This window comes from Mobula birostris, chromosome 6, assembly GCF_030028105.1.
Source record: "Mobula birostris isolate sMobBir1 chromosome 6, sMobBir1.hap1, whole genome shotgun sequence".
Taxonomy (NCBI): domain Eukaryota; kingdom Metazoa; phylum Chordata; class Chondrichthyes; order Myliobatiformes; family Myliobatidae; genus Mobula; species Mobula birostris.
The window spans coordinates 15829983-15846505 of NC_092375.1; positions in this window are offsets into that span (position 1 = coordinate 15829983).

The window sequence follows — 16523 nt, forward strand, 5'->3', positions numbered from 1 at the left end:
GTAGAATACTTCTTCTTTGGGATGTATCTATCTTGCACCTTTCATGTTGCTTCCAGAAACTTTGGCCATCATTGTTTTTACTCTCACTAATGACTGGTGGAAGCCTTCCAGTATTTCCTGTTTCACCTTAGATGTCCAGCAGCTGGAATATTTTGCTTCTCGATAAAGTTAGTTGTCGGCTATTGGGTTATTATTGTCCGATGTACCAATGCACTTGTTGTACATACCATCCATACCAGTCATTTTGTCACATCGGTGCATTGAGGTACAAAGGGAAACCAATCGCAGAATGATACAGAGACAGAGAAAGTGCCATGCAAGTAGACAAATAAGGTGCAAGGCCTTGAAAAGATAGATTGTGTGTCAAGAGCCCATCTTATCAGTTCAATAGTTTTACAACAGCAGGATGCTGTCTGACTGCACTCAGCAGCTTCATAGTAAGCACAATAGGTCAGTCAATAAAATGGAAAAATTGATCATCAAGATTCAAGATTGTTTAATGTCACTTCCAGTATACATGTGTACTGAAAGAAAGAAATAATAGTTATTCCAGATCTGATGCAGCACAAAGGATATCCAATAAGATAAAGAACACAATCATTAAAAAAGCACAATAAATATAAGTACATTAGGTAGCTTATATACACAGATTGATTGTATGTCCATAACATAATACTAGGCACAGGAGTGTCTGTACATAATGTGGTTCTGACAGGAAGTGATAAAGTAGTGATTGTGTGGGTGTGGAGGGGTTCATTGGTGAATGGGCATGTTGATCTGCCTTACTGCTTACTGGTTAGACTATAAGACCAGAAGACTTAGGAGTAGTTCATTTGAATTGAATTGACTTTATTTCTTACATCCTTCTCATACGTGAGGAGTAAAAGTCTTCATGTTACATCTCCATCTAAATGTGAAATGCGCAATCATAGTAATTTGTAATAATTTATAATAATAAAAGTCCATGTAACATAGAAATACACTCAAATCAGGGTGAGTTAATCAGATTGATGACCTGGAGAAGCTGTCCCAGAGCCTATTGGTCCTGGCTTTTATGCTGTGGTACCATTTTCCAGATGGTAGCATCTGGAATAGACCGTGGTTGGGGTGACTCAGGTCCCCAATAATCCTTCGGGCCCTTTTCTCACACCTGTCTTCATAAATGTCCTGAATCATGGGAAGTTCACAACTACAGATGTACTGGGCTGTCTGCACCACTTTCTGCAGAATCCTGCGATTAGGGAGGTACAGTTCCCATGCTAGACAGTGATGCAGCCAGACAGGATGCTTTCAATTGTGCCCTTGTAGAAAATTCTTAGGATTTGGTGGCCCATACCAGACCCCCTCAACTGTCTGAGGTGAAAGAGGTGCTGTTGTGCCTTTTTCACCACACAGCTGGTGTGTACGGACCACGTGAGGTCCTCGGTAATGTGGATGCCGAGGAATTTAAAGCTGTACACCCTCTCAACCCCAGATCTATTGATGTCAATAGGGGTGAGCCTGTCTCCATTCCTCCTGTAATCCACAACCAGTTCCTTTGTTTTTGCAACATTGAGGGAGAGGTTGTTTTCTCGACACTTCTGTGTCAGAGAGAAGACTTCTTCCCTGTGAGCCACCTCATTATTGTTTGAGATTCGGCCAATCAATGTAGTGTTGTCGGCAAATTTAATTAGCAGATTAGAGCTGTTGGTGGCGACACAGTCATGGGTATACAGGGAGTAAAGGAAGGGACTTAGTGCACAGCCCTGAGGGGCTCCTGTGTTGAGAGTCAGAGGGGTGGAGGTGAGGGAGCCCACTCTTACCACCTGCCAGCGATCTGACAGGAAGTCCAGGATCCAGCTGCACAAGGCAGGGTCAAGGCCAAGGTCTCTGAGCTTCCTGTCGATCCTGCAGGGAATTATGGTGTTGAATTCTAAACTGAGTCCAAGAACAGCATTCTCACATAAGCATCCTTCTTCTCCAGATGTGTAAAATTGACATGTAGAGCTGTCGATTGTTGTGTCGGTAGGCGAATTGCAGGGGGTCCAGTGTGGGTGGTAGCATGCTGCAGATGTAGTCCTTGATCAGCCTCTCAAAGCATTTGCTTATTATTGAGGTGAGTGCGACAGGACGCCAGTCGTTCAGACACGTTACCTTGGTCTTGTTTAGTACAAGGACAATTTGAAGCAGGAGGACACTCTACACTGGGAGAGGGAGAGAGTAAAAATGTCTGTAAACACACCTGCCAGATTTGCTGTGCACATCCTGAGTACTCGCGATTGAGCTCATCTGGGAGAGAGGCCATGATGTTGGCAGTACCACTACATTTGGCTTTGAAGTTTGCAATGGTATACAACCCTCACCACAAGTCATATGTGCTATTCGTTGTGAATCTTGTCCCTGTAATGTTGTTTCACAGCCTTGATAGCTTTGCACAGATAGTGGCTGCTTTTCTTGAGATCCTGCTGATTGCCGGTACATAAGCTCTGTGTCAAGTGGTAAGTGATGCTCAAATGGAAATATTGATCCAGGGTTTCTGGTTCAGGAAGACCCTGACCGACTTCTGGGGGACAACATTGTCAATGCATTTCTGGATGAAGCACGTGGCTCGATACATGAACTCAGAGAAATCTTCATCATGGAAGATATTCCAGTCCACGTCATCGATGCAGTCCTGCAGCTTGGAGACTGATTGGTCGGACCAACAGTGGACGTTTTTAACTATGGCTGCCTCTGGTTTCAGCTTCTGCCCATACATCAGCAGAAGCAGGATCCATGAGCGCCCGCCTCCCCCTCGTACCCGATCAGTTATTTATTTATCTATATACACACCTTTTTTCTCTCTCTCTCCTTTTTCTCCCTCTGTCCCTCTGACTATACCCCTTGCCCATCCTCTGGGCTTTTCCCCCCTCCCCCTTTTCTTTCTCCTTGGGCCTCCTGTCCCATGATCCTCTCGTATCCCTTTTGCCAATCGCCTGTCCAGCTCTTGGCTCCATCCCTCCCCTTCCTGTCTTCTCCTATCATTTTGGATCTCCCCCTCCCCCTCCCACTTTCAAATCTCTTACTAGCTCTTCTTTCAGTTAGTCCTGACGAAGGGTCTCGGCCCGAAACGTTGACTGTACCTCTTCCTAGAGATGCTGCCTGGCCTGCTGGGTTCACCACTACTTTTATGTGTGTAACTTGAGGGCATGCACATTTGAGGGGTGGCACCAAGCGTTGTTGACCATGAAGCCTACCCCTCCTCATTTACTCTTCCCAGAGAGGTTCTTTGACCTGTCTGCCCAGAACAGAAAGAACCCAAAGGGCTCGATAGTGTGGTCCGGTATCTCCTCCGTCAGCCAGGTCTCACAAAGCACAAAACATTGCACTTCTTCATTTCCCGCTGATAGGATGTTCTGGCTCTCAGTTCGTACAGCTTGCTGTCCAGGGACTGAACATTAGCCAGGAATATGCTAGGGAGCGGCAGCCGATTAGCACGCCATCTCAGCCTCACCAGGACACCAGCCGTTCTTCTTCGCCAGTGGTGCTTCTTCCGAGGTAGTGGCGGTGTAAGAGATGGATCTTCCATGGAACGCGCAAGCAGGGGTTCCCAGTGTAGGAAAGGTGACGCATAGTGGGTAAATGCCATCTTTCCAACGTTCAGAAGGGTAAGTCTATCGTATCTGATGTGACTATCAGCTACTTGAACAGAAGACGCTAAGAAAATTGTACAAATTAGTAGTATACAGTAGATTTGCAACGAAGCTCACAACACAGCCACTATATACGGTGCAATCTTGAATCTGGCCCATCAAAACTGCTCCGCCGTTCAATCATGGCTAATCCTTTTTTACCCCTCCTCAGCCCCACTACCTGCTCTTCTTCCTGTAACCTTTGATTCTGTGTCTAATCAAGAACCTATCAAGCTCTGCCTTAAATATAGCCAAAGACCTGGCCTCCATAACTGCCTGTGGTAATAAGTTCCACAAATTCACCATTCTTTCTGGCGAAAGAAATTTTTCCGTGTCTCTGCTTTAAATGGATGCCCCTCTATCCTGAGGCTGCGTCCTCTTATCCTCGACTCACCCACCATGGGAAACATCCTTTTCATATCTACTTTGTACAGGCCTTTCAACATTTGAATGTTTCAATGAGATCCTTCCCTCATCTTTCTAATTTTCGGTGAGTACAGACCCAAAGCTTTCAAATGTCCCTCATATGATAACCCTTTCATTCCCAAAATAATCCTTGTGAACCGTCTCTGAACCCTCTCCAATACCAGCACATCTTTTCTTAGACGAGGAACCCCGAACTGTTCTCAATGCTCAAGGTGAGGCTTCATCAGTGCCTTATAAAATCTCAGCATCATATCCCTGCTCTTGTATTCTAGACCCCTTGAAATAGATGCTAGCATTGCATTTCCCTTCCTCACCACCGACTCAGTCTGCAAGTTGTCCTTTAGGGTGTTTTGCACAAGGACTCCCAAGTTTCATATTTTTGGATTTTCTCCCCATTTAGAAAATAGTCTGCACATTTATTTCTTCTATCAAGATACATGACCATGCATTTTCCAACATTCTATTTAATTTGTCACTTTCTTGCCCATTCTCCTAATCTGTCTGTCCTTCTGTGGCCTATCTGTTTCCTCAACACTACCTGCCCCTCCACCATTCTTTGTATCTTCTGCAAACTTGGCAACAAAGCCATCTATTCCATCATCTAAATCATTTATATACAGTGAAAAAAGAAGCAGTCCAAACACCGACTTCTGTGGAACACCACTAGTTACTGGCAGCCAACTAGACAAGAATACTTTTATTCCCACTCACTGCCTTCTACCGAGCAGCCAATGCTCTAACCATGTTTAGATTATGAAGACACGCAGTCCTCTTTTATTGCCATTTAGTAATGCATGCATTAAGAAATGATACAATATTTCCTCCGGTGTGATATCACAAAAACACAGGACAGACCAAGACTGAAAAAGCTGACAAAACCACATAATTATAACATATAGTTACAACAGTGCAACAATACCAAACCTTGATGAAGAAGTCCATGAGCACAGTAAAAGTTCAAAGTCTCTTAAATGTCCCACATCTCACGCAGACGGGAGAAGGAAGAAAAACTCTCCCTGCCATGCCCGACCACAATCCGTCTCTGAGTCATCCGAAAACTTTGAGCCTCCGAATCAGCTCTCCAACACCGATTACTGAGCGCCATCTCAGCCGAACAATTCAACCTCAATCTCGATCATCAACAGCAGGCAAAGCCGGGGATTTTGAGGCCTATCCCCCGGAAGATTCCCGACCACGAAGTAACAACAGCAGCGAACTGGCGTTTCAGAAATTTCTCCAGATGTTCCTCTGTGCTTTCTTTTTTTTTTAACCTTTTCCATTTTTTTATATGTATAAAACTACAATTATTTATACATTCTTAAGTACACATTGAGATAATATAAAAGGAAAATAAACATTTAAATAGGTAATTATGTACTGTGGTAAATCTAACCTATTAGGCTAAGTAATGGAATTAGTTGTTAAGAAAAATGGTAATAATAGTTTCCATATAACTCTTCTGGACCATTTCCACTGGTCCAAAATGTTGTATATAAGCCTATGTATCAACCATTGTAGGTGTTTATATCCTAATTTGTTCATGCTTGCTCCTGCCCGCAGACATAATTATCCAATCCCTATGTACTTATTTACTTAATTTTTTCATTTTTTTATCCCTTTCCCAAATCTTTCCCTTTACTTGTGTTAATTCTCTATTTTCCAAAAGAAAACAAAAAAAAAACAAACATTTAGACTAGGGGTGCTTACGTTAGCAATATTACTGTGTTGATGAGAAGAGCAGTATAAATCATTAGGAGAGTCATCTAGAGTCTGCTCGCATTGGGGTTATATATTCAATCCATTTATTCCAGATTTGATAAAATTTTTCTTTTTGAGTTCTCAGGGAGTAAGTCAACTTTTCCATTTTAAATATTTCCAAGATAATTTCGTACCAATCTTCTAATGTAGGTGGTATTGGATTTAGCCATTTTCTAGTGATTGATTTCTTACTTGCCGCTAAGAGGGCCTGCAGCAACTTTATATCTTCCTTCTGTTCAAGAAACAGTAGAGCGTCTCAAGGTTCAGAGGTATCTGGGACCTAAGTACCTTAACTAATGTTCTATGAATACCTTCCCAAAATAGACTTAATTTAGGGCAATCCCAAAAAATATGAAAATGATTTGCCTCCTTGGAGCCGCACCTTCTCCAACACATCACATTTGTATCTTTATATTTTTCCTGATATGGGGTCTTGAAGTATCTTATAATGTTTTTCCAACAATGTTCTCTCCAAGTCAAAGAATTAGTCGAGGACCATTGAAAGCTGCAGATTTTCCCCCAAGCCTCCTCTGAAAGTACCAACTCCGCTTCTTTCTCCCACTTCTCTTTAATATACAGTGTATTTACATTTTTAGCATGGGAGAGTGCATTATATAATCGAGAAACTCATTTACTAGGTATTGAACTGCAAGCCGAATTCAGAATCTTGAAAAATTCTAATTCTACTGTTGATAGGTCTGTATATCTACAACTCTAGTTAACATAGTTTCGTACTTGAAGGTACCTAAAAAAGTCATTATGTTCTAGGCCATGTTTGTCCTGCAGGATTTGGAAACTTTGTAATACTCTTTTATCTATAAATGAGAGGTAGGTTGTAAGACCTTTCTTTATCCATAGCTCAAATCTTTTATCTCCTCTGTTGGGAAGGAATTCGGTATCATATGCACACCATCTAAAGAGTTTTAACATGTTATTAATTCCACATGAATTAACCACCTTCTGCCATACTTTTAATGTAAGATTTATCCAAGCGTTTTTAAATTTTTCCAACTGGGCCATCAATCCTTTGTCAGCTATTGAGGCCTGAAGAGGAAAACTGTCAACTAATCCAAATTCTATTTCCTTCCATCTACCCTTATATTCCCTATTACACCAATATAACAGAGGGGTTATCTGTGAGGCATAAAAATAATTTCTCAGGCAAGGAAGAACCATACCTCCTCCTTCCTTCCCTAACTGTAAGGTGTTATATTGAATTCTAGGTTTCTTTCCTTGCCAAATGAAGTGGGAAATCCATTTGTCCCATTCCCTGAATTGATTATCATCCACCTCCACCGGTAAAGTACGGAAAAGATACAATAACCGAGGAAGAATATTCATTTTTATAGTATTTATCCTTGAATTTAAACTTAAAAAGGGGACAAGATTCCATCTATGCATATCTGCTTTTATCTCTGAGATTAATGGCCCATAATTTACCTGTGACAGTGTTGAAAGATCCTTCGGCAGGATTATTCCTAAATATTTTAATGATTTAGCTTCCCACTTAAGATCATATGTATCCTGCAACTTTTTGGATGGTGTATAATTTAGGGACATAACCTGCGTTTTCTTCACATTTATTTTATAACCTGATATTTTCCCAAAGTCATCCAACAGTGTAAACAATCCTATAAATGATTTTTCTGGTTCACTCAGATAGACCAAAACATCATCTGCGAATAACGCCACTTTCTGTTCAACCCTGCCACCTTGATACCTTTTACGATTTCACTCTGTCTTATTAGTTGGGCAAGCGGTTCAATATATAGCGCAAAAAGGAGAGGAGAAATTGGGCATCCCTGTCTAATGCCTCTCTCTAAGATGAAGGAGTCAGAGAGGTCCCCATTTATCTTAATTCGGGCTGTAGGGCTGTCATATAGAGTCTGAATTACTTTAATAAACTTTTCTTGAAAGCCGAATCTTCCTAACACTCTGTATAGGAATGCCCAACTAACCGAATCAAAAGCTTTCTCAGCGTCCAATCCTACTACCATTGTCTCTGTCTCGTTCTTATTAACCTGTTCTAATATGTGCAGAGTTCTCCTTATGTTGTCCTGTGTTTGTCTTTGTTGAATAAATCCAGTCTGGTCTAAGTGGATTAGGCCAGGTAAAAGCTTTTCCAATCTGCGCGCTAATATAGATGTAAATAGTTTGTGATCTAAATTAAGAACACTTATTGGCCGATAATTGCCACATTCTAGTTTATCTTTACCCCCTTTAGGAATAACTGAAATAATCGCTTCTCTCCAGGAAGGTGGAGTTTCTCCTCTCTGCACGATCCAATTAAAGGTGTTAAGTAGTAATGGGGCTAACTGTGTCTTCAGGGACTTGTACCACTCTGAGGTAAACCCATCAGAACCCGGGGACTTTCCAGCCTTTAACCTAGAGATGGCCACGTTCAGTTCTTTGACAGTTACTGGTTCTAAAAAACTTTCATTTTGTAAATCTGTAAGTTTAGGTAGATCTAAAAAATTCAATACACTGTCTACATAGGGTTCATTGGGGGCCCGGGGTTGGGAGTACAGCTCTCGATAATATGTTTCAAAACTCTCTTGAATTTTCCCTATTGTACTCTCCACAAGCTTTGTCTTTGGATTCTTTATTTTATGAATTGTATTGTCTGCTTGTTGTTTTCGTAATTTATATGCTAATAATCTAGCTGATTTACCTCCTACTTCATAATTCTTTTGTCTCAGGTAAAGAAAATTTCTTTGAGTTTCCAAAGTATAAATATCGTCAATTTCACTTTGCAATTTCCTAATTTCCTGTTTTCGATTTGAATTACTTTTGTTGCTATCTACAACTTGAAGTTGTTTTAATTTTCCTTGAAGGTCTGCTAATTTTTGTGCATTGATTTTTTTCATGTGAGTGGTAATGGAAATAATTTTCCCTCTCAGTACAGCTTTCAATGTATCCCATAAGATCACTGGTGATGTTTCTCCTGTGTCATTAAGGTCTTGATATTCTTTGATTTCTCCCCTTAATCTCTCCATTACTTTCGGGTTATTGAGTATATGTGAGTTTAGCCTCCATAGTGTTTTCCTCATTTTCCTTTCCAGGATTAGAGACATAGAGACTGGGCTATGATCCGACAGATCAATTGTTGCAATATTACAGTTTTTTATCCTGAGTCTATCTGTATTAAAGATAAAGAAATAGTCTATCCTTGAATAGGCTGAATGAGGGAAAGAGTAATATGTATAATCTTTACTAGTAGGGTGTAATTCCCTCCAGACATCTATAATTCCCAACTCCTCCATCAATGAATTCACTTTCCGAGTCAGAAGTTTATTCTGAGTAACTATTCTTGAAGAATCTAATATAGGATTTAATCTAATATTAAAATCCCCTCCACAAATTACTACCCCTTGAGAACTGACCATTAGGTCAAAAATGTGTCTATAAAATGACCATTCACAACCTGGAGGAGCATAAACATTCAGCAATGTTATTTCTGTACCTTCTATTCTTCCTGTGATTTTTATCAACCGTCCTTCTTTGTCTCTAGTCTCTGAAATATGTTCATAATTAAGAGTACTTGATATTAACGTAGCTACCCCTCTTTTGTGACTCAATTTATATGAATAAAATACATGCTTAAAGCCCATTCTTTTTAATTTTCCATGTTCAGATTGGCTCATATGTGTTTCCTGGAGGAAAGCTATTTGTGCCCTCTCTTTTTTCAATCTTATTTCTTTTAATTGGATTCAAAACCCCATTAACATTATAGGAAATTATTTTTACCAATTCAGTTTGCATTTTTCTCTAGTAGAAAAAAAAACTCTCCCTTTCTAACCAAACAGTAAGCAATCCCTTCTCAACAGTAAACCAAGACATATAACCACACCCTAGACATTTTTGAACGTGCAACATTTGAAAATTTTTCCCAACTTCCCACAGTGAGGCCTGAGCACCGACCCGCCTCAGTTCAAAGGGATAATCTCTATCTTCACCCTGTGTTAGAGGGCCCTCAGCAGTTTGAATAATCATAGAGAATTTTCTCCTATTTATGTCTCGACCATATTGCTATCATTCAAGTTATTCCATCTAGTTTATTTTCAGTTACCAGTTTTCATTTTACCTTTAAGTCCGATTTACTCTTTTCAGTCATTTCTCTTAATTAATCTGTGTTCTCTGTACATTCGCGTCTGAATATTTGCAGCTTTTCCTTGTAGTTTGACACTCTGGTTCGTGTGGAGCGTCCTCGCCCCAGTAACTGCCACGACTTCTGCCGAATCCTCTCCAGTAGCGACTCCGGTTGTGTGATAACTTTAATAGGTAGCCCCCGGTCCGCCAGGTCCAACGTTGCCTCCTCCACCGTAGCGTAAGTTTTTGTCCCTTCGTCATAAAAGACTCTCAGCCGAGCTGGATACAGGGTCTGGAATTTGATGTTGTTTTCCTTCAGGACTCTTCGTGTTTCAGTATATTCCTTCCGTCTGGCAAGAATCCCCGGTGCGTAGTCGTGATCTAAACTGATTTTACATTTGTTCCACATGAAACCTTTCTTTTGCCATGCCCTTTTAAGCACCCCTTCCTTCGTTCTGTAACTGAGAAATCTGACCAGAATCGATCTGGGCTGGGCACCTGCTGGAGGCTCTGGTGCCAACGCGCGGTGAGCTCTTTCTATCTGTAGGTCTTTTGCGGCCGGTATATCAAGGTTCTCTCTAAGTAGCTTCTCCACGAAAGGAATCATCAATCCGGGTTTACCTTCAGTTCCTTCGGGAACTCCGTAAATCCTCACATTTTCCCTTCTTGAGCGGCCTTCTTGATCTATTAGTTTCCACTGGAGCTGGTCTTGCAGCTTCAGCATTTCTGCTATCACCTCCTCTGCGTTTTGTAGCTTCTCTTCAATTCCAACAATCCTCACTTCGGCTTCATCTATCCGCGAGTTAGTTTTTACTATTCCTCCTTTAATATCTTCCAGCTGTTTGCTGTTATCTTGTCGGATCTCACGAATCTCTCTGAGAATCAAGGACAGGGTCACCGATTCCCCCTCATTATCTCCGTCCTGGCTTGCCGTGGGGGAGCTAGGCCCGTCGCCTTGCTGCGTCTCTTTATGTTTATCAGCCTTCGGAGCGGACTTTTTAATCTTGTTCTTAGACATCATCCTTGCCCCTTTTATTAATATAGTTATGCAATATTAAGTATTTGTCTAAATTCGATTATGGGGCAGTTTACCTTCTTTTTTGTCGAGAGACCTTTTCCTTATGCCGCCATTCCCTTGATGACCCGGAAGTCCGCCGTTCCTCTGTGCTTTCACGTCTGTCTCCATCAAATCAGAATTGTCCACGGCCCCTATTTAACAGATACAATATCATTTTTCACTGGAGGGCTGTGCACACGCAGTGCGCTGCTCACTCTCCTCCCGCCGAGTTACTAACCATGTTAGTAACTTTCCTGTAATACCACAGGCTCTTAACTTGGTAAGCAGTATCATGTGTGGCACCTTATCAAAGGCCCTCTGGAAGTCCAAATATACAACATCCACTGCACCTTTATCTATCCTTCTTGTAATCTCCTCAAAGAATTCAAACAGGTTTGTCAGGCAAGATTTTCCCTTAAGGAAGCCATGCTGATTTTGTCCTATCTTGTCCTGTGTCACCAAGTACTCCGTAACCTCATCCTTAACAATTGACTCCAGCATCCTCCCAACCACTGAGGTCAGGCTAACTGGTCTATAATTTCCTTTCTGCAGCCTTCCTCCTTTCTTAAAGAGTGGAGTGACATTGGCAATTCTCCAGTCCACAGGCATCATGCCAGAGTTCAATGAGTTTTGAAAGATCATTACTAATGCCTCCACAACCTCTACCACTACGTCTTTCAGAACCCTAGGGTGCAGATTATCTGGTTTGGGTGAATTATGTACCCTCAGGTCTTTCAGCCTTTTGAGCACCTTATCCCTTCTAATAGTGACTGCACTCACTTCTCTTCCCTCACATCCTTCAATATCTGGCACACTGCTGATGTCTTCCACAGTGAAGACTGATGCAAAATACTCATTTAGTTCACCTACTATCTCCTTGCCCCTGTTATTATTTCTCTGACCCCATTTTCTAGTGGTCCTATATCCACTCTCATCTCTCTATTTTTTACACACTTGAAAAAGCTTCTACTATCCACTTTGATATTGTTTGCCAGCTTGCTTTCATATTTTTTTCTTTTTCCTCTTAATGGTTCTTTTCGTTGCTGTCTATAGGTTTTTAAAAACTTCCCAATCCTCTGTCTTACGACTATTTTTGCTTTGTTGTGTGCCCTCTCTTTTGCTTTTCCATTAGCTTTGATTTCCCTTGTCAGCCACAATTGTACTATTTTGCCATTTGAATATTTCTTTGTTTCTGGAATACATCTATGCTGAACCTTCCTCATTTTTCCCAGAAACTTATACCAATGGTGCTCTGCTGTCATCCCTGCCAGCAGCTCCTTCCAGTTTACTTTGGCCAACTCTTATCTCATACCACCGTAATTTCCTTTACTCCCCTAAAATACTGCTATGTCAGACTTGATTTCTTCCTATCAATTTTCAAGTTGAACTCATCCGTATTGTGATCACCTCCTCCAAAGGGCACTTTTATCTTAAGCTCACTAATCGGCTCCGGTTCATTACATAACATTCAATCCAGTATAGCTGACCCCATGGTAGGCTCGAAAAAACCATTTTGTAGAAAGTCAACAAACTCACTCTTTTGAGATCCATTACCAACCTGATTTTCCCAATTGATCTGCATATTATAGTTTCCCATGCCCTTTTGACACGCCTTTTCTATTTCCCATTGTAATCTGTGGTCACCACCCCAGCTAATGTTAGGAGGTCTGTATATAACTGACATCAGGGTCCTTTTACTCTTGCAGTTTCCTAGTTCAATCCACAAGGATTCAACTTCTTCTGATCCTATGTCATTTCTTTCTAATGATTTGATGCTATTCTTTGTCACCAGAGCCACGCCACCTCCATTGCCTACCTTTCTGTTCCTCCAAAACAACGTGTAACCTTGGACATTCAGCTCTCAAATACAACCATCCTTCAACCATGATTCAGTGATGAACACAACATCATACCTGAAAATCTGTAATAGTGCAACAAGATCACCCACTTTATTTCTTATACTCCGTGCATTGAGATATAACACATTGAGTACTGTAGTTGCTACTCTTTTTGATTCTCCATTCCTATTGCACTGATACTCAACAAGCTGGCTCCAATTTTATCCCATCATCTGCCTGCCCTTCCTGACAGTCTGACTGCACACTTTCTTTGCTTTTTTTTGCCGTCCATCCTGTCCTGAGAATATTGGTCTCACTCAGGTTCAGGTGCAACCGGTCACTTTTGTACAGGTCATACCACCCCCGGAAGAGATCCCAATGATCCAAGAACATGAAGCCCTGCCCCCTGAAGCAGCTTCTCAGTCACGCATTTAACTGGCAAATCATCTGGTTGCTACCCTCACTGGTGCATGGCACAGACAGCTTTTCCTTCCTATGTCATTGGTACCAATATATACCAAGACATCTGGCTGCTCTCCCTCCCTCTCCAAAATGCTGTGGACACAATCTGAGATGTCCCTGACCCTGGCATAAGGAGGCAACATACCATCCGGGTGTCCCATTCACGTCTATAGAATCTCCTGTCTGATGCTCTGAATAATGAGTCCCCTATCACTACCGGTCCTCTCTTCTCCCTCCTTCCCTTCTGCACTACAATCAGCCAATAACTCCAGTTTAGAGGCACTTTTGAAATAGAATCAGGAATTCAGGTGTTCATTGTCCAAAGAAAGCAGGAGGGAAGATGAGTCCAAAGGGGAGGTGTCAAGGTGTGTGTTAGCAATGGCTGAACCTAAGTGTGGAAGAATGACAAACTCCCATGGGGAGACGGTGAACAGGGTTTATAAATAAGAGTTCCAACAAAACATCGGTGGCCCAGCTGAATGACAGCACAAGATGTAACATTCCCAAAATGATAAGCACTAATCAGGCATCCGCTTAAATAATGACAGTATTTGGAATACCTGAGACAGTCAAAATAAATTTAACAAGATTAAACAGGAAACACCTTATTCGTCCATCGTTGACCTCGATGAGGACCTCAACACCATTAGGATGGTGTCGAGACTAGGGCGTGATTTGGATTTAAGTGAGGGAGAGTTGCACAACAGGAAACACTAGAGATAAACCACTCTCATCAACACAACAATTAGTCAAACTTTGGTGCTTGAAAACCTTAGAACCCAACATCCTCCAGCTCCACACACAGGCTCGGAGAGCTCATTACAGTGGGTCTATGGAAGGAATAGTGAGCATGCGAGATTAAAGCCAGATTTATACTTCCGCGTCAACTGGACGTCATAACCTATGCAAGTGACCGACGTGCATTGTGAGCATTTATACTTGTGCGTCGGTGTGTCTGTGTTGCTCTGCAAGTTGGGCACGTTGCGCATGCGCACACCCCTGCCCGTGCAAGGCTTCATGGTCATGGTATTCTTTCTTGGGGTAAATAAGAAGCGAGCGTTCTTTTTCGTAAAAACGAAATGTGTCCTCCATAATTTTGGAGGTCTGTAAAGCTTTATGGAAAGGATTGCAGCCAGAGTTCCTTCCCTGCCCTTCAGTCGCCCAATGGGAAGCTATTGCAGCGTAGGATGAAATGCAATGCTACCAAGCCGACCAATCACAGTTGTTGCATTCTGCGATGCCACGACACGCAGTTACATTTTGGGAGAGGTGCACGTCAGGCTACGGCGTAGGGTTTGCGGCGACGCAGAAGTATAAATCAGGCTTAAGTAGTAGTGCAAGGTGTTTTCAGTAATATTTGAGTAATCTTATTTGTTTAATGTTTTGATGTTACAAAGCATAGCACAAGGAGGAAGGTGGCAGTAGGAACAGTAGTCTGTCTGGGGAAGACATTAAAGTGTAATCTGAAATCAGAATAAATATGAAATCTAAAGACAAAATGCTGGAAACGTTAACTATCTGAATTTATTAAATTGAGTACTTTTAGTCATCGGCACCCCAGCACATTCATTCACCCTTCACATAAGACCATTAGGAAATCAGGATGAACTCTCCATTTTCTTGGACTCTAATGCAAGAGGAAACCAAAAGAAACAACAATTATGGTAAAATGAAGTATTAATGCAAGAGACAGGCAAGGTGAATAGTCACAAATTTTTGTGCCAGAGAAAGGGAGTCTAAAACTGCAGGGTGCAGGTTTCAGGTGAGTAGAGAAGCACGGTATCATAGCAGTTAGTCTAATGCCTTCTCCAAGTGACACATTTAGGTGGAGACGTAACGTAAAGGTTTTCACTCCTCATGTATATGAAGGATGTAAGTAATAAAGTCAATTCAATTCAAGTGACCACATGGGTTCCTCTGGGTGATCCAGCTTCCTCCCGCATTCCAAAGATGCATGTTAACAAGGGTTGGTAAGTTGTGGACAAGTGACGTTAACACCAGAAGCACCACTTGCAGGCTGCCCCGCAGCACATCCTCGGATTCTGTTGGTCACTGACATAGATGCACTTCACTGTATACTTTGATGTTTCCATGCACATGTGACGTATAAAGCTAAACTTTCTTCTTTGACTCTTTAACGGGAATGCGATAGGCAAGTTTTTTACACAGAGGGTGGTGAGTATCTGGGACAAGCTGCCAGAGGAAGCTGTACAGGTGAGTGCAATTACAAAGTTTAAAAGGGATTTAGGCAGGTACATGGATAGCAATGGTGTATCAGGAGACACGAGGGATTGCAGATGCCTGATTGTTGGATGCTGTTGTTTACACAATTACTCTGTGACCATGCGGGTTTCCTCCAGGTGCCTTCATTTCCTTTCAAATCCCAAAGACCTGTGGGTTGGCAGGTTCTTTGGCCACTAGAAATGTTTTCTAACCTGTCTGGGAGTAATTCAGTCTGGGGAGAAGGAGAAATAGGATGAGTGTAGGATTGGTGAAAGTGGTCATCACAAACTCTGTGGCCTGAAGAACTAACGGTGTACGTACTGTACCCCTCTACGGCTCTGTGGTTCTGATTGAAGTGAGAGCAGGATGAGAACAAAAAAAAACAGGAACCCAGTTGCCCCTCAAGTCTCCTTCACCATCCATTATGTTCATGGTTAATCTCATATTTGGGTCATTTTCTCACACGATTCATACACTGCTGGACTCATTTAATGTACATTAACTTAATAGTTTTGGTTTTGACAGAACACTATTTATTGAGATACAGCATGGGATACAGCCTCCTAGCCCTTGGAGCAGTGCAGGCAAGCAACCCTCAATTTAATCCTAGCCTAAACACAGGACAATTTATACTGACCAATTAACCTACTAACTGGTACGACTTTGGAAACCGGAGAAAGTTGATGCATTCCACGGGGAGGACATGCAGCTGTCCAGATGTCTTACATATGTTATCAGGATTGAACTCAAGACTCCAATGCTCCCAGTTGGAATACCATCGCGCTGTTGCGTTACCATGGCAGCTGATAATGACTCAGCATGCATAGCCCTCTGGGATAGAGAATTCCAGAGATTAACTCCCTCAGAGTGAAGGAATTTCTATGCAATTCAGTCCTGCACAACCCTTACCCTGATGCCTCATGGCTTGGTATGGCAACAGCTCTGCCTGTGACCACATGGAAGTGCAGGGTTGTGGACACACCACATCCCATCATGGAACAGCCTACCACATCTGCTTGC